This window comes from Dendrobates tinctorius, unplaced genomic scaffold, assembly GCF_039654945.1.
Source record: "Dendrobates tinctorius isolate UK_male_01 unplaced genomic scaffold, ASM3965494v1 ptg000064l, whole genome shotgun sequence".
Taxonomy (NCBI): domain Eukaryota; kingdom Metazoa; phylum Chordata; class Amphibia; order Anura; family Dendrobatidae; genus Dendrobates; species Dendrobates tinctorius.
The window spans coordinates 58,940,469-58,959,599 of NW_027361732.1; positions in this window are offsets into that span (position 1 = coordinate 58,940,469).

The window sequence follows — 19,131 nt, forward strand, 5'->3', positions numbered from 1 at the left end:
TTATCAAAGGCATCCAGTCTGAGCTCTTTATCCCTGATCTCATCCTTGATCCTGGACAAAAAGACTTTATCCTGCTCAATCAACATATCAATAATAATATAAGAGCATTTCTTAAGGCCAGTTTCCCACACCAGTTTAAAGTCCTGATCAGCTTCCCAAGCCGGAAAGATTTGGACCCTCAATCTTCGTGGGATAAGGCCTAATCTTTTATATTCCTCCAAGCTCTTAATGTTCCACCAAGTCTTCGTCAACTTCTTATGCAGACCCAGCAGATCAGAGGACAAATTCTGAAATCCCATATCCAAAACAGTATTCGAGGTCAAAGACTCACCATCCCTGCCAAAAATCTCTCTGACTTGTTCCTGCCACGCTGCCTCTCTGGCATTTAAATCCATACTAATCACAACAGGATGTGCCACCACTCTAGAGATACCTCATGAAAGATGAGGAAAACAGACTGAATAAAATTCAATTCAAATGAGTGGGCACCATCCAGCTTTGATATTCACATGCAAGTGAATTAGATCAATGGACAAAAGAAGAAAACAGACACTGCATATATGTGGGATCACCACGCATGAGACAATTATGTGAAAATATAAATTTTTATTAATTGCACAAAAGCAACAGAAAACACCACCTTTTAATAAAATTCTGACTCATGGTTACAAATATACAACGTATGTATGGGCTGTATTAAGTCCATGAGACTCTATAATAAGCGCCGCTCTTTTGTCACATCAACATGTGTGTATTAAATCGTCCTTTATTTTTTTTTTTTTATTATGACAGTGCTCATATTGTAAACATATGTGTCTAACCTTTACTGCTTTTGTCATATGTCCAGTCAAATGGTGTCTATATGTGATGTATGGGCCCTATGAGATATTTGTTTATCACATTGTATGACGTGTTAGCACTTTTCTTTATTGCCATGGTTACCTTAGGGCTCAATTGTGCATGTATGAGATTTGTTAATCTCATGGGATTTTGACTTGCAACGGACGCCTGTGATAATGTCGACAAATAGCACTATGGATACCCGCCTGATTGCAGTGCGTCTGTGCGGGATTTTTTGATAAGATGTTGATCTATGGTCATGAGTACACAACGTATTTACGGGGTGTATTAAATCCATGGGACTCTATTATTACTAAGCGCCGCCTTTTTGTCATATTAATATGTGTGTATTAGCCATCGGTTTCTGCAACTTAACGGTTACTAAGATAGCGCTCACATTTTAAGTCATATGTTTAGTCGAATTGTGCCTACGTGTGATGTATGGGCCCTATGATATCTTGGTTTACTGCCCTCTACGATTTGTTTGCATCTGTTTTTATTGCTATGGTTTCTTTAGGGCTTATTTGCGCATGTGTGAGATTCGCAAATCTCACGAGATTTTGACTTACAACAAACGCCGCTTTGCAGTCGGTGATGGCGCTTACAAACAGCGCTATGGTTACTTGCATGATTGTAGTGCGCATGCGCGGGACATCTAACTCTCACGAGACCTTGACTTATACCTTAACATTTGTTGGGTTGTGATGGCGCCTGCGCATTACATCTGAAACTCATGACGCCATATCCGCCTACCTGTGCGTTTGCACGCCTCCAGCTGCCACCTGGCAAGGATGTATCAGTGATTATTTTGACTTAAATAGCTGCTCTACTAAGCAACATTAGCACTCACCTTGAGAAAGACACCTGTGGTGTCGGAACGCGTGGGTTATTGTACCCCGCTGTGGCTGCTGGCTCTTTACACAGACGTTGGGGCGACTCTGACTGGACTCTCTGACTGTGCTGCTTTTGGGTGACGTATTGCACTCCAGCTTGGGGTGTGGAACTACTGCACTTTATTAGCTCTCTTATTTTCTGAGCTTCAGTTGCTCTTCCTGAATAAGCGATTTCACTCCATGAGGAGCTTCCTCTGTTACCCAGGGTTTTTTTTACCTCTTTCCATCAGGTATCTACCAAACACTGCAGGGTTCCTATTAGGGATTATTGATTGATTTTCCTTGCTGTTTGTTATATATCTAGCACAGTATATTACTACAGGGTTATAATAACTGGTCCAGTCATTTTTGATTGTTTTTTTTTCTATTGCTCCCATTGTATTGTCTGCATTATATGGAGCTCTATTAATAGCTTGATTGATCCATATTTAGTGCCATTACATTCTGCAGCCAGCGGTGTACATGCTGATGAGACTGTTTTTAATTGTTTTTAATGTGTGGTGTTTTCTGTTGCTTTTGTGCAATTAATAAAAATTTATATTTTCACATAATTGTCTCATGCGTGGTGATCCCACATATATGCAGTGTCTGTTTTCTTCTTTTGTCCATTGATCTAATTCACTTGCATGTGGTGATCCCTGCATTAGGTTACTACTCAGGTATAGCTGGTTGGTGCCCACTCATTTGAATTTTATTATATTTAGTATCGCCGCATCCGTAATGACCCGCCCTATAAAACTGTCCATAAGTTAACCCCTTAAAAAAATAAAAAACGAAGCAAAAAACAATTCTTTATCATCATACCGCCGAACAAAAAGTGCAATAACGTGCGATCAAAAAGACGGATATAAATAACCATGGTACCGCTGAAAACGTCATCTCGTCCCGCAAAAAATGAGCCACCACATAGCATCATCAGAGAAAAAATAAAAAAGTTATATCTCGCAGAATAAAGCGATGAAAAAATAATTGTTTTTTGCATAAAATAGTTTTCATTGTATAAAAGCACCAAACATAAAAAAACAACATAAATGAGGTATCTCTGTAATTGTACTGACCCGAAAAATAAAACCACTTTATCAATTTTGCCACGCGCAGAACGGTGTAAACGCACCCCCCAAAAGAATTTTATGAAATGCTGGTTTTTGTTTATTCTGTGTCCCAAAAATCGGAATAGAAAGCGATCAAAAAATGTCACGTGCCCGAAAATGGTACCAATGAAAACCTCAACTTGTCCCGCAAAAAATAAGACCTCACATGACTCAGTGGGTCAAAATATAGAAAAATTAAAGCTCTCAAAATGTGGTGATGCAAAAACTATTTGTACAATAAAAAGCATCTTTAAGCGTGCGACAGCTGCCAAACATAAAAACCTGCTATAGATAGTAAATCAAACCCCCCTTTATCACCCCCTTAGGCTAGTTTCACACTTGCTTTTTTTTGCAGCGCGTTTTTCCCGCAAAAAAACGCATTAAAAAAACGCATACAAATGCATACAAACGCTGCGTTTTTTTCCAGCATTTTAATGCGCATGCAGGAAAAAAACGCAGCGTTTTTGCGCGTTTGTATGCGTTTTTTGTGCGTTTGCGTTTTTTTACAGATTTTGGAAAAACCCCACAAAAATGAAAAAACAACCATTCAACAACACACAAGACCAATGGGACTTCATTGTGGGTGTGGTATGTTAATATATAGACCCTGTCTACAGTATTCTTCACATTTGCTTGATTCTTCTCGTGACCATGGATCTGCGCTGGAAGAGTTTTCACTTCAACTTGGATTTGGACATCGCGATGGCTCAGGCGTATGCAGTTGCTTGCCATGAACAAAGGAAGAGAGAGAGGCAGCGAAGACGGCGGCGTATGTGGATACATCCGATTGTTGAACTCCGGGAGAGCCGTGGGGCATACCACACCCTCTACAGCGAGCTACAGGCAAACCCGGAGAAATTTACAGATTATATCAGGATGTCCCACGAAAGTTTCATGGATTTGCTTGCTCGTGTCCAACAATCCATCCGGAGACAGGACACACAGCTCCGTCGTGCGATTCCTCCTGAGGAACGGCTACTGGTGACATTACGGTATGTTTTAAAAACCAAGGGGTGCGGTCTGATGGTTTTTTTTTAAATTTAGTATTCAAAACCGTGGGTAATTAGTTTTCGTGAATGTACTAATATTTTATTTTATAGTTTTTTAAAATAATATACATAAATATTAATTTTACTTCTTTGTCTGTTCACAGATTCCTGGCGACTGGAGAAACCCTATCTTCACTACACTTCCAGTACCGTATTGGAATCTCTACCTTGTCTGGAATTGTTGCTGACACCTGCCGGGCTCTCTGGAATGTTCTTTGCCCAGAATTTATGCCCCTGCCCACCGCTGAAAAGTGGATGGAAATTGCTGACAAATTCTGGACAGTATGCAATTTTCCCAACTGTTTGGGAGCTGTTGATGGTAAACACATACGGATCATCAAACCCCAAAGAACGGGATCTGAGTACTATAATTACAAACAGTACTTTTCAATAGTACTCATTGCGATTGCGGATGCCGGATGTATGTTTGTAGCAGTGGACATTGGAGCATTTGGCCGTGGTAATGACTCACAGGCTTTTAAAAACTCAGACATGGGCCGGAGGTTGTATGGCAACCAATTTAATTTCCCTATGCCACGGCCTCTTCCTCACACCGAAGCTCCGCCACTGCCCTTTGTAATGGTTGGCGATGAGGCTTTTCAAATGTGCGGAAACTTACTGAAACCCTACTCCAGCCGGGACTTGGACCACACCAAAAAAATATTTAATTACAGGCTGACCAGGGCCAGAAGAACTGTCGAGTGTGCTTTTGGGATTCTTGTTTCCAGATGGCGAATTCTGGGCACGGCCATTAATCTTAAACTTGAAACAGTCGATGAGGTGGTGAAGGCCTGTGTGGTTCTACATAACATAACTTTGTGATGGCTAAAGAGCACCCGACCTTTGAACTGGACGATGATGCTCCTAACTAGAGTTGAGCGATACCGTCCGATACTTCAAAGTATCGTATCGGATGGTATCGGCCGATCTTTAAAAAAAGTATCGGTATCGCCGATTCCGATACCGGAAGTCCCATTCAAGTCTATGGGACTTCCGGTATCGGAATAAGAAAAACCCTTTCCTGCCCTTGTACAGCCTCTCTGGGGTCTGTACGGGCCTTTCGGGGGGCTGTGCCGGCCTGCCAGGGGGTCTGTGCAGGCTCCGGTGGTCTGTGCCGGCCTGCCGGTGGTCTGTGCAGGCTCCGGGGGGCTGTGCCGGCCTGCCGGGGGGGCTGTGCCGGCCTGCCGGGGAGCTGTGCCGGCCTGCCGGGGGGCTGTGCAGGCTCCGGGGGGCTGTGCCGGCCTGCCGGGGGGCTGTGCCGGCCTGCCGGTGGTCTGTGCAGGCTCCGGGGGTCTGTGCAGGCATCGTCCGATGGGACTACAAGTCCCATCGGGCGATGCCTGCTACCATGACAGTGATTGACACATTAGCCAATGATGGGACAGTAGTAGTCCCATCATCCGGCTAATGTGTTAAATGTAAAAAAAAAAAAAAAAAAAAAAAAATTACATGCTACATACATACAACATGCATACTACATACATGCTACATTCATACTACATACTGCATACATGCTACATTCATACTACATAAATACTACATGCAACATACATACTACATATATACTACATACATACTACATGCATGCTACATGCATGCTACATGCTACATACATAACACATATATACTACATGCATGCTACATACATACTACATGCTACATACTACATATATACTACATACATACTACATACATACTACATGCATGCTACATACATACTACATGCTACATACATACTACATGCATGCTACATACATACTACATATATACTACATACATACTACATACATGCTACATACATACTGCATGCTACATATATACTACATGCATGCTACATACTACATGCTACATACATACTACATATATACTACATGCATGCTACATACATACTGCATGCTACATGCATGCTACATACATACTACATACATACTACATGCTACATACATACTACATATATACTACATACATACTACATACATACTACATGCATGCTACATGCATGCTACATACATACCACATACATAACACATATATACTACATGCATGCTACATACATACTACATGCTACATACATACTACATATATACTACATGCATGCTACATACATACTACATGCATGCTACATATATACTACATGCTACATACATACCACATACATACTACATATATACTACATGCATGCTACATACATACTGCATGCTACATGCATGCTACATACATACTACATACATACTACATGCTACATACATACTACATATATACTACATACATACTACATACATACTACATGCATGCTACATGCATGCTACATACATACCACATACATAACACATATATACTACATGCATGCTACATACATACTACATGCTACATACATACTACATATATACTACATGCATGCTACATACATACTACATGCATGCTACATACATACTACATGCTACATACATACCACATACATACTACATATATACTACATGCATGCTACATACATACTACATGCTACATGCATGCTACATACATACTACATACATACTACATGCTACATACATACCACATATATACTACATACATACAATACATTCATACAATACATACATAGACATACAGTACATATAACATAGAGTAACATACTTACCAATACTTGTCACATTGTTCCCCGAAGCCATTGTCTTTTCCGGAATAAATATTAACATAACAAACCACAAAAATACTCACCCACGATCCGAAGCAGTCCACGAGTGTGTCCCACGACGATCTTGGGTAGACAACTGCAGCATCAGCTGTTGCTGCCGTTCTCTACGGGCTGCAGGAATCCAATGACGGAAGGTAGGTATCCTTCCGCACTGTATTCCTCCGCCACTTAAAAAAAAAAAAAGTCCCTAGTCTCACTTTATGCCATTGCTGTGTGGGCAATTCCCACGCAGCAATGGCATAAAGTGAGACTAGGGACTTTTTTTTTTTTAAGTGGCGGAGGAATACAGTGCGGAAGGATACCTACCTTCCGTCATTGGATTCCTGCAGCCCGTAGTGAACGGCAGCATCATCTGATGCTGCAGTTCTCTACCCAAGATTGTCGTGGGACACACTCGTGGACTGCTTCGGATCGTGGGTGAGTATTTTTGTGGTTTGTTATGTTAATATTTATTCCGGAAAAGACAATGGCTTCGGGGAACAATGTGACAAGTATTGGTAAGTATGTTACTCTATGTTATATGTACTGTATGTCTATGTATGTATTGTATGAATGTATTGTATGTATGTAATATATATGTGGTATGTATGTAGCATGTAGTATGTATGTAGTATGTATGTAGCATGCATGTAGCATGTAGTATGTATGTAGCATGCATGTAGTATATATGTAGTATGTATGTAGCATGCATGTAGTATATATGTAGCATGTATGTAGTATGTATGTGGTATGTATGTAGCATGTAGTATGTATGTAGCATGCATGTAGTATATATGTAGTATGTATGTAGCATGTAGTATGTATGTAGTATGTATGTAGTATGTATGTGGTATGTATGTAGCATGTAGTATGTATGTAGTATGTATGTAGCATGCATGTAGCATGTAGTATGTATGTAGCATGCATGTAGTATATATGTAGTATGTATGTAGCATGCATGTAGTATATATGTAGCATGTATGTAGTATGTATGTGGTATGTATGTAGCATGTAGTATGTATGTAGCATGCATGTAGTATATGTAGTATGTATGTAGCATGTAGTATGTATGTAGTATGTATGTAGTATGTATGTGGTATGTATGTAGCATGTAGTATGTATGTAGCATGCATGTAGTATATATGTAGTATGTAGTATGTATGTAGTATGTATGTGGTATGTATGTAGCATGTAGTATGTATGTAGCATGCATGTAGTATATATGTAGTATGTAGTATGTATGTAGTATGTATGTGGTATGTATGTAGCATGTAGTATGTATGTAGCATGCATGTAGCATGCATGTAGTATGTATGTAGCATGCATGTAGTATGTATGTAGCATGCATGTAGTATGTATGTAGTATGTATGTAGTATGTATGTAGCATGCAGTATGTATGTAGCATGTATGTAGTATGTATGTAGTATATATGTAGCATGTATGTAGCATGTAGTATGTATGTAGCATGCATGTAGTATATATGTAGTATGTATGTAGCATGCATGTAGTATGTATGTAGTATGTATGTAGTATGTATGTAGCATGCAGTATGTATGTAGCATGTATGTAGTATGTATGTAGTATATATGTAGTATGTATGTAGCATGCATGTAGTATGTATGTAGCATGTAGTATGTATGTAGCATGCATGTAGTATGTATGTAGTATGTATGTAGTATATATGTAGTATGTATGTAGCATGTAGTATGTATGTAGCATGCATGTAGTATGTATGTAGCATGTATGTAGTATGTATGTAGTATATATGTAGTATGTATGTAGCATGTAGTATGTATGTAGCATGCATGTAGTATGTATGTAGTATTTTTTTTTTTTTTTAACATTTAACACATTAGCCGGATGATGGGACTACTACTGTCCCATCATTGGCTAATGTGTCAATCACTGTCATGGTAGCAGGCATCGCCCGATGGGACTTGTAGTCCCATCGGACGATGCTTGCACAGACCCCCGGACATCAGCACAGCCCCCCGGCAGGCCGGCACAGCCCCCCGGCAGGCCGGTACAGACCCCCACAGGGTGCACAGACCACCGGCAGGCCAGCACAGCCCCCCGGCAGGCCGGTACAGACCCCGGGCAGTCCTCACAGCCCCCCCGGCAGGCCGGCACAGCCCCCCGGCAGGCCGGCAGAGACCCCCGGAAGGCCCGAAATGACGGCGCATCATGATGCGCACACACCGCGCATCATGATGACGTCAGGCCGTCAATCAACTGAACTTCCGATTCCGATGCCGAATTCCGATATTGAAAAAATATCGGAAGTCGGTATCGGAATTCCGATACAGCAAGTATCGGCCGATACCCGATACTTGCGGTATCGGAATGCTCAACACTACTCCTAACCCATTGCCTGAATTCACTCAGCACACTCTCAGGTCATCCATTGAAGTTGGCCAAATGAGGGACCAATTTGCGGCCTACTTTATTTCTGATGTAGGACGGGTGCACTGGCAAGATGAAATGGTGTAATGTTTTTGTTTGTTTATGGTAATAAAAAACCTTATTTGATACCATTACTGAGTGCACTATATTTTTGAAACTCCAATTTAATAAAAAACTTCCCATGTATAACTGAATTTTTTGATGTTCACACACCTGGGCAGGTAAATACACATATGAGTTAAAATGCAGCATTGCTAGTCTGCGTGAAATATATTGGAACGAGCAAAGCTGCAGGCCATGAATCAGGAAACCATTTTTTTTCAAGAGAAAATTGTGCAACTAGTTGAAAACAAAGTATGTGATTTTCTCAAAACACAACCCTCAAAACCCAACCCCAATGAAAGTCCATGGGGAATACAAGTCAGCATTGAGTGGATGAATGTAATCTGCTCCATTCCAACTTACAAGTTATTACACTAGGCCTTGGAATGACTATACTAGGCCGTGGTATTTCAAATATGAGTATAGTAGGCCTTGGGGCTAGTAGTATAGTAATATGTGAAATACCACGGCCTAGTATAGTCATACCAAGGCCTACTGTAATAACTCGATTTTTAACAACTAGCATCTTGTTTCACAAAAAACAAACTGGTGAAACTAGAAAGAAACTTATTTTTAAGACAAGTTTCAACAGTTTGTTTTTCATGAAACCAGATTCTAGTTGGTAAAACTAGAGTTATTACACTAGGCCTTGGAATGACTATACTAGGCCGTGGTATTTCAAATATGAGTATAGTAGGCCTTGGGCCTACTAGTATAGTCATATGTGAAATACCACGGCCTAGTATAGTCATACCAAGGCCTACTGTAATAACTCGATTTTTAACAACTAGCATCTTGTTTCACAAAAAACAAACTGGTGAAACTAGAAAGAAACTTATTTTTAAGACAAGTTTCAACAGTTTGTTTTTCATGAAACCAGATCCAAGTTGGTAAAACTCGAGTTATTACACTAGGCCTTGGTATGACTATACTAGTCCGTGTTATTTCACATATGACTATACTAGGCCTTGGGTTGGTTTTTAACATGTATTTACCCATCAGTGTGTGTGAGCGGCGCAAACAACATTAATGAAACTTAGTAATGGTGAACCACAAATGTAAATTTATTTTTTATCACAAAAATAAACCAAAAAATTATTTTTTCCGGCGTTTGGGGGCAGATGGTTTCAATTTGGGGGTGTGCAGGGAATATGCAACACTTGCTGTTGAAGACGGTGTTTGAGGGGAAGGGGCAACAAAACTTGTGGGGGAAGGTAGTCCAGTTAAGGGAATCAAACTAGGAACACTTGGAGGAGAGGAAATCTGTTCAGGTACATTAGTTGTAATGGCATGTCGCCGTAGGCTTGTGTGCCTGGACCGACTTTGGCCCAATGCCCGCCTTGATGGATTTCGCCTTGAACTAGGGGCAAATATTGAGTGTAGGTCCCCCGTCTGCAGGTGTGGCTGCTGCTGCTGCTGAGGTGGCGGCTGCTGCTGCTGAGGTGGCGGCTGCTGCTGAGGTGGCGGCTGCTGCTGAGGTGGCTGCTGCTGCTGAGGTGGTTGCTGCTGCTGAGGTGGTTGCAGCTGCTGCTGAGGTGGCTGCTGCTGCTGAGGTGGCTGCTGCTGCTGCTGAGGTGGCTGCTGATGAGGTGGCTGGAGCTGCTGCTGAGGTGGCTGCTGCTGCTGCTCTTCGTTGTCAGTGCTCGTCCTTGCAGGAGGACTGGTGGCGGCAGTGATGGTCCAGGTTTGCAGAGTGGTGGTGGCAGGGCTACTACACGTTGTTGTAGCGGCAGGGCTGTTCCATGTTTGCCTAGTGGTGGCTGAGCTCCACGCATGCATGGGAGTGGCGGTGGTGCTCCAGACAGGAGCAGCGCTTGCCATGGTGGTGTCGGTGAAGTGACCAGCTGCACTCAGACTTGTGGTGGTGTAACGGTGGGTGTCCTGGCTTTGAATAGACGTGTCCGTGCAGTGGTATGCAGCACAAGTCGGTAGTGAGGTGAAGCGAGTCAATGGTGGCACAGGTGGAAAGGACACCACTGACTGCTGACCGTACCGATTATGCTGCATAGCCTGCAAGAAAGCATTGTTGCAGGCCTGCAGCACATTCAGCTGTTGATCAGGACTAAGGTGTTCCGCCATGCCCTTTTCAATCTTACTAAAAAAATGGTGTGCTGGTCTGTTGAGGTCGGCCTCCAGACGGTCAAGGCGCTGTTCTACAGAATTGAAGCGGTGTTCAAAGTGGTTAAAACCACGTTCCATGAGTGCAAAACCGCTTTCAACTCTGTCGGACAGTGACTTGAGGCTGGAATTAAATGTCTCGCTCAAATGCATAAACTCGGGCAAGACATTCCTGTCCAAGGCCCTATGCCGCTGGCGGGTAGTGCACGCATAACCAGTGGCAGAGACCTGGGACAGGGGAACACCTGATGGCCCAGCTTCCTGGTCACGAGCTGTGTGTGTGGTTGACCTGCAAGGTGCTTCCTGGCTGTCGGATGGCTGGGACGGGTCAGTGGACGTCCGAGGAAGGACCGCTCCAGGGCCAGGTTGCAGGGTGCTGCTCCAGGTGCTGTTGAAGAAAGGAAAATCATTACTACCATGCCTTTACAAGAAGCATCAGCTGTGGATTAGAAAAACACAGATTAATAAAAATAAAAACCCAAAATTTATAATACTTACGATCTCGTGGCAAGGACCGGTCTTAGGAACTGCAACGCGTTATAGTGACGGTATCTAGTTCTGGTCCTTGACGCAGATCCACTGCGAACCTGGCCCTCAGCACGAACATCACTGTTGAAGCGGTCCTTGATCGAACGCCAACGTGTTCGGACTTTGTCCACTGTTGATAAAAAAAAAACAGTGCCGTCAAGGACAACAGTCACTGCGGCACAATGTAGCAATACAATACTCAAAGCAGTCACTGTAGACCCCGATGACACTGTTGGGTTTCCTGCTAGAATACACCTAGCACGAAACCCAATAGTGCCGTCAAGGACAACAGTCACTGCGGCACAATGTAGCAATACAATACTCAAAGCAGTCACTGTAGACCCCGATGACACTGTTGGGTTTCCTGCTAGAATACGCCTAGCACGAAACCCAACAGTGCCGTCAAGGACAACAGTCACTGCGGCACAATGTAGCAATACAATACTCAAAGCAGTCACTGTAGACCCCGATGACACTGTTGGGTTTCCTGCTAGAATACGCCTAGCACGAAACCCAACAGTGCCGTCAAGGACAACAGTCACTGCGGCACAATGTAGCAATACAATACTCAAAGCAGTCACTGTAGACCCCGATGACACTGTTGGGTTTCCTGCTAGAATACGCCTAGCACGAAACCCAACAGTGCCGTCAAGGACAACAGTCACTGCGGCACAATGTAGCAATACAATACTCAAAGCAGTCACTGTAGACCCCGATGACACTGTTGGGTTTCCTGCTAGAATACGCCTAGCACGAAACCCAACAGTGCCGTCAAGGACAACAGTCACTGAGGCACAATACAGAGCAGGGAAATACTCACTAAACGCCTTTTTGGAGGATGCTGTGGCGCTGTCCCAGCCATCCATCAATGCTGCGGCCACCTCATTCCATAGCCGCCGGGTCACCACAATGTCCTTGTGCAGCCGGTCACGGCTGTCCCACAACGGCGAACGCTCCTGGACCAGGCTGATGAGCTGCTCATTATCCAGGTAGACGTCTTCATCCCGTTGTGGAACCTAGACAAAACACATTCATTAGAATAATCAAATTTAAATTGAATAAAAAGTTACAAAAAAAGAAACATAAAAAAGAGTAAAAATAGAAGATAAAAAATAAAAAACATTACAAATCATTTGATACTTACATTCCGTATCACCACCGGGACTTGGCTTCGCTGCTCCTGCTCTTCGCCCTCACTAGTCCCGTCCGCAGAAGATGATGATGACGATGTCTTAAAAAAGTTGAAAAAAACGTAAGAGATTTGGAGAAGCAGCAGATATACTTACCAGATGCACGAAAATAATCACCTCACGGTCTGCTTGCGCCAATTCCTGCCGCGATGGGGAATACTCTGATTCTGAAGACATACTGCATGTAAAAATAATAAAAATCATTAGTACATACATAATTTAAAAGGACAGGCATATAATGTAATATACTCACATTCTTCGCTGATATAATGGGTTCTTGGTTGACTGTCTGCTCTTCAATCTGTCAGTGTAGTAGTGGCAGAGTTTTGTCAGGCACCTCCTTTATATAGACTTTTTTTTTTGACTTTAGAAGATTATAACTAGGACAACAAGTGGACACCACCAAAAAACGCAGCGCTAAAAAAACGCATACCTGCGCATGCCAGTGCGCACGTATGCGCATCCATAGGCTATAATGGCCATTTTTAGCGCAAAACGTGCGCATACGTGCGCATGCGATTTTTTCAAGGGCCAAAAAATGCAACATGCTGCGTCTGGAAAATACCAACGCACACCCCAAAAAAACGCAGCGCATGAAAATCGCATACATGCGCTTACCAGCGCGCAGGTATGCGCACCCATGTTAAATATAGGGGAAAAAACGCATGCGCACGTATGCGTTTTTTTCCAGCGCAAAAAAACGCAAATGTGAAACCAGCCTTAGTTAGGGAAAAATAATAAAATAAAAAAATGTTCTTATTTCCATTTTCCCATTAGGGCTAGGGTTAGGGCTGAGATTAGGGTTAGGGGTGTGTTGGGGTTAGGGTTGGAGTTAGAATTAGGGGGTTTCTACTGTTTTTGCACATCAGGGGCTGTCCAAACGCAACATGGCATCCGATCTCAATTCCAGCCAAAAAGTCAAATGGCGCTGCTTCCCTTCCGAGCTCTGCCATGCGCCCAAATAGTCATTTACACCCACATATGGGGTATCAGCAAACTCGGGACAAATTGCACAATAACTTTTGGGGTCCTGTTACCTTTTGGAAAATAAAAATTGGTGATGAAGAGATCATTTTTGTGGAAAAAATATGATTTTTTAATTGTACAGCTGTGCGTTATAAACTTCTGTGAAGCACTTGGGGGTTCAAAGTTCTTACCACATATCTAGATAAGTTCCTTGGGGGGTCTACTTTACAAAATGGGGTCATTTGTGGGGGTGTTTCCACTGTTTAGGCACATCAGGGGCTTTCCAAACGCCACATGGTGTCCAATCTGAATTCCAGCCAATTTTGCATTGAAAAAGTCAAATGGCGCTCCTTCTCTTCTGAGCTCTGCCTTGCGACAAAACAGTGGTTCCCCCCTACATATCAGGTATCAGCCTACTCAGGACAAATTGCACAATAACTTTTGCATCCAATTTCTCCTGTTACCCTTGGTAAAATAAAAAAAATTGGACCAGAAGTAATTATTTTGTGAAAAAAAGTTATATGCATATTGCCTCTTCAGAGAAAAAGAGGACTTGAACTCTATAGCGCCACCTGTTGATAGTAGCGATCCTACAAGTCACAATCAACACTTTAAATGAGTCTTGTAATATGACTTAGGATAAAAGGGTTGATTATTACAAGACTCGTTAAAGGGTTGATTGTGACTTGTAGGATCGCTAATACCAACAGGTGGCGCTATAGAGTTCAAGTCCTCTTTTTCTCTGAAGAGGCAATTTGCATATTATTTTCCCAGAGGAGCATTCCACAGTGAATAAGCCACCTTACCTTGACAAGCCAGAGCTGGCATGTCACTCTCCACAAGGAGAAACCTTACCCCTTAGACCTCATTGAAAAAAGTTAAATGTTCATTTTTTTAAAAACATTCCAAAAATTCCTGTGAAGCACCTGAAGGGTAAATAAACTTCTTGAATGTGGTTTTCAGCACCTTGAGGGGTGCAGTTTTTAGAATGGTGTCACTTTTGGGTATTTTCTATCTCATAGACCCCTCAAAGTGACACAAATGGTGTTGCAAAAATGAGAAATCGCTGGTCAACTTTTAACCCTTATAGCTTCCTAACAAAAAAAATTAGTTAAATTGGTTAAATAAGATTTGATTCAGGTGATCACCTAATCAGAGGCACATTAAGTAGAATGAGGTGTACTCTAGTTGGAATTCAAGTGATACTGGAATGGAATGGCCGTCAGACATGTAGAGAAGTTGTTATAAAACTGTGCAGTGGTCTCTTAATTTTAGCCAGAGCTGTATATATATATATATATATATATATATATATATTTTGGGACTGGGACAGAGATTTGTCTTCCAACAAGACAATCATCCCAAACATAAAGCAAAATCTACAATGGAATGGTTCACAAATAAACATATCCAGGTGCTAGAATGGCCAAGTCAAAGTCCAGACCTGAATCCAATTGGGAATCTGTGGAAAGAACTGAAAACTGCTGTACACAAATGATCTCCATCAAACCTCACTGAGCTCGAGCTGTTTGCCAAGGAAGAATGGGCAAGAATTTCAGTCTCTCGATGTACAAAACTGATAGAGACATACAAGCGACTTGCAGCTGTAATCGCAGCAAAACGTGGCGCAATAAAGCATTAAGTTAAAGGGGCCAAATAACATTGCACGCCCCATTTTTCAGTTTTTGAATTTCCACAAAAATTTAAAATAACAAATAAATTTCGTTCAACTTCACAATTGTGTCCCACTTGTTCTTGATTCTTCACCAAAAATTTACATTTGGTATCTTTATGTTTAAAGCATGATATGTGGGAAAAGGTTGAAAAGTTCCAGGAAGCCGAATACTTTCGCAAGGCAATATTTATATTTTTTTCTCTAAAAATGAGAAATGGTCAAAATTAAATAAAAGATGATCCAGTGCTTTCAGAAACCAAATAATGCAGAGAAAACAAGTTCATAATCAATAACCATGGAATAACCAGGATTGAGAGTCCTCAGTAGTTGATACCTTTTAATGGCTAACTGAAAAGATGGTAATACATTGCAAGCTTTCGAGACTACTCATGTCTCTTCATCAGGCTAGACTATGGATCATGGACTATGGATCATAGATCATGGAATAACCATGATTTTTAATCACAGCTTTCATGTTTCTTGGCATGCTTTCCACCAGTCTTTCACACTGCTCCTTTGTATTGTCTTTTATCTATGTAAATATGTATATATATATATATATATATATATATATATGTGTGTGTGTCACTGACATCTATATATCTATTTTAGTCCGAAACAGAACACATTTGAACCCAGGAAATTCACAAAAATATAAACCTTTATTACATTTACCAAAAGACATACATGGCATATAGTGTTAAAAAGTGGGAAACCCAAATAGGACACCATTACCCACATTAATAATAGAAAGAGGTTGCACATGTATAGATAACCCCAACAAACCCTCACAGGACATTACATAACCATGAGAGAGTGCCACAAAGGCACAATAATCACCATTTAAATGGCCAATAATCCTATACAAATACCACAAATAGTGGAGAGCATAGTATTTACCTCCTGTGGGTGATGGTGCCAGGCCCAATGCATGTTTCGGCGTTCAGCCTTCTTCCGGGGGTTGGTATCACACCAGCAAAGCATATCTTTATATTAGAGACACTCCAATCACACATTGCGTATCAAATCCTGTTTTCCTACATAAATTCTAATTGGTCAAAAGGGCCATGTATGGTTAATTATAATATCCACCCCAATCTTAATGCAGCCAATGAAGGTATAAGTAGGAAGGTGCTGGTCGTTAGTGGTGGGAGGAACATGCCACTTTCTCAGCCAATCAAACAGGCTCACCACATCTTATGACCCGCCTCCCTCCAAAGTATAAATAAACCTAAATGTGTCCGAATCAGGGTGTCCTAAACTTGTCCTACTATGGCGGCACACCCTGCACCAACAGGGCCGCTTGAGGGGATTGCACGATGTGGCAAAACACGCCACTTATAGTAAACTATATCACATGGGCTAATCCTAACATGGCCAGTAAAACTATCAATGGAGAGGTGCTGGTTATGGTGGTGGGAGGAACCTACCAAGCTTTCGGCCAATCAAACAGGGTCACCACATGAGCTCATCCTGTTATGACCCGCCTCCCCCAAAGCCGTGAATATACCTAACTATATCCAGATCAGAGTGTTCCGGAGATGTCCAACTATAGCTACAGGGCAGCCCAGGGGGATCGCACGACATGGCAAACCGCCACGCATGGGACCACGAGTCAAGCTCCACCCACTTGAAATGTAGGCTGAGCCGAGTCACATGACGGGACATGGCGCCGAGAGCCACATCCTGCAATACCACAAGAGCCATCCAGTGGGCGCGTGCTCACAGCGGGCACCTCAGGCAGCCAAAATCTCAGTAAATAGCATTACAAGGCTACATATATATGCAGCAGGCTTTTAATAAATGTAATAAAGGTTTATATTTTTATGAATTTCCTAGGCTCATATGTGTTCTTTTTCAGATTAATTTAATTCTATTTGAACCCAATGTTGCGTCCAGCATTTAGTAAGGGGGCTACACAATATTCTTTAACTGAATAAGTGTTAGAAATGCCTCACACTTCGGCTTCAACATTTCTGTTAATCTATATATCTAGGTATTCTATCCAGATATATCTATTCTATCTATTCTATTCTAACCTGTCACACTGTTATTTTACTGAATGCGGCATATGAATTTGCTGGCTTTTGGGGGTCCCATCTATTCTTGATATCCAACCTTGCTGAAGCTGAGGGTTGCAGCCCCCAGCTGTGAGATTTGCCTGGCTAGTTATCAAAAATACAGGGGAACTGTTTAGTTATTTATTTACAGCACAGGAGCTGCAGATACTCTCATCTGCCGCTCCTGCTCTCATTGCTATTAGCGGCAGCAAGTGTCGGATGATGGGAACTGTAGTCCCATCAGCTGAAACCAGTCACTGGAGGTAAAATTTATTCCTCCGATCACAGCTGAGCGCTCACGCTATCTTTTGACAGCGTGAGAACCGTGGTTCTCTGACCGGTGAGGATGATTTCACCGCTGAAAAGAAGAGCTACGCCAGTGTTTCCCATGCTTTAACACAGCTTGGGAAACACTGGCTTTTCTGCTGTGCATGATATATTTGGCGATTTAATCCATGATTAAATTGGCGAATATTGAATATTTGATGATCGTGAGCCGGGCATTGAAATAATCGCTCATCTCTAATTGTTTTGTGTTTAAAAAGATTCAAGGTTCTAATTTGTTGCCTTCAGTTTGAAGACAGAACTGCCCGAACCCAATGTAAAACATATGACTGGCTTGCTCTGATTTGCAATTTATTCCAAAAATTTGTAAGAAACTGTAAGGAAAACTTTTTGCCCCGGGGAGAACGTCACCATTGACGAAATGCCGCCTGGTTTTCACGGCAGATGTGCATTTCATCAATATATTCCATCAAAGCCTAGCAGATACGTTATTAAAATTTAAGAACTTTTTGATGCCTGGAAGACCTACACATACAACCTTGAAATGTATACATGAAAACAGCCAGAAGGTCCATACCGTGTCAGCAACAAGCCCAGTGATGTTGTGAAAAAAAATGGCTGAGTCCTTATTTGGATCAATTGTGATCTGATTATGTGAAAAGGCAGAATCTTTCATATGTAGGTGCTGTAAGAAAAAATTAAAAAGAATTGCCGCCACAGTTTGTAAATGTGAAAGGGACAAAACAGTACCACAGTATGTTTGCAATCAATATTGGAAAGGTTTTGGTTTCATATGCACTGCACAAAAATAAAAATGCAATTCTTGTCTCAACGCTTCGTGATTATGATTACATCGATCCTCGGTTTGAAGCACAAAAAAATGGAAATAATTACATTTTATAAAGCAACCAAAGAGGGTGTTGATACAGCTGATCAGATTACTCAGCTTCAGCAAAAACTCGAGGTGCTGGCCAATGGTCATATTTTTCACTATGTTGAATTTGTTGGACCACTCCGTAGACGAGCCTATCTGAAAAAATTGGACCATCAACTAGTGCTTGGAGAGCTCCTCAGGAGAAGTGTAAAAACTATCCATATCCCCTCTTGTCTTCAAGTTCATCTCAAAAGATTCCATCTTGAAAATGGTAGTGAAAATCCACCACTTCTACCAACTCCCAAAATAAGAAGATGCAACACCTGCACCATAGAAAGCGGACACAGAAGGTTTTCTAATTATGAATGTCACAAATTTCATA